The sequence below is a fragment of the Bubalus bubalis genome, chromosome 22, assembly GCF_019923935.1.
Source record: "Bubalus bubalis isolate 160015118507 breed Murrah chromosome 22, NDDB_SH_1, whole genome shotgun sequence".
Taxonomy (NCBI): Eukaryota; Metazoa; Chordata; class Mammalia; order Artiodactyla; family Bovidae; genus Bubalus; species Bubalus bubalis.
In genome coordinates this window covers 60,468,397-60,469,175 of record NC_059178.1, presented here as the reverse complement: position 1 = coordinate 60,469,175, position 779 = coordinate 60,468,397, and the positions used below count along the sequence as shown (strand labels likewise).

General features: G+C 45.2%; 1 non-coding gene across 1 annotated transcript; it reads left to right on the top strand.

Annotated features, from left to right (window-relative positions):
- Positions 1-370: 370 nt before the first annotated feature.
- Positions 371-442, top strand: TRNAG-GCC. Its single transcript has one exon. It is a non-coding gene; the product is annotated as a tRNA-Gly (tRNA).
- The last annotated feature ends 337 nt before the right edge of the window (positions 443-779 follow it).

The window sequence follows — 779 nt, the reverse complement described above, 5'->3', positions numbered from 1 at the left end:
TAGGCACAAGCCTGGGTCATTCTGTGGTTTCCTAAGTGCCAGTTTTGGAGGAGAGTGAGTTCCAGGACCTTGATGCCTCTGACCTGTGAAAAGAATAGTGTTTCCTGGCTTTGGATGAGGCTCCGGGGAAGTACTCTTTTAATAAAAAGAGCCCCAGAACTATAACCTATGACTATTCTATGCCATTTATGCTGCCGGAAGAAATTTCAGAAGGTGTAGTTTGTGATCTTCAGGCCCTGCAGGGAGAGTTTCAGGGAAGTACGGAGTCTTTTGGTTCCATGCAACCCAGAGGGCAGAGCTGGGACTGGAACCAGGGTGTCTGCACCCAGTCCTTTCCACTTCCTTCTTCAGACTCTTAAAGGCTCTGTCTTTCCTGGTAGCTCAGTGGTAAAGGATCTGCCTGCCATGCAGGAGACCCAGGTTCAATCCCTGGGTCAGGAAATCCCCTGGAGAAGGAAATGGCAATCCACTCCAGAATTCTTGCCTCAGAAATACCTTAGACAGAGGAGCTTGGTGGGCTACAGTCCATGAGGTTACAAGAGAGAGACTGAGTGACTAAACAAGATTTTTAAGAAGAGTAGAAGTTGGGGGAAATACTAGGTTTTCATTTTAAAAAAGGAACTTGAACCTTACTAAATTTCAGGTATGAACATATCTAGAGTGTCTATTCGAGTCTGGTCTGGGCTTAAGTGTCATTGTTAGGTCACGTCTGTATGTATGTCCATTCATTCCATCATGTGTAGTTTTGGGTGTTTTAGATTTTTAGTCTGCAATTGCTG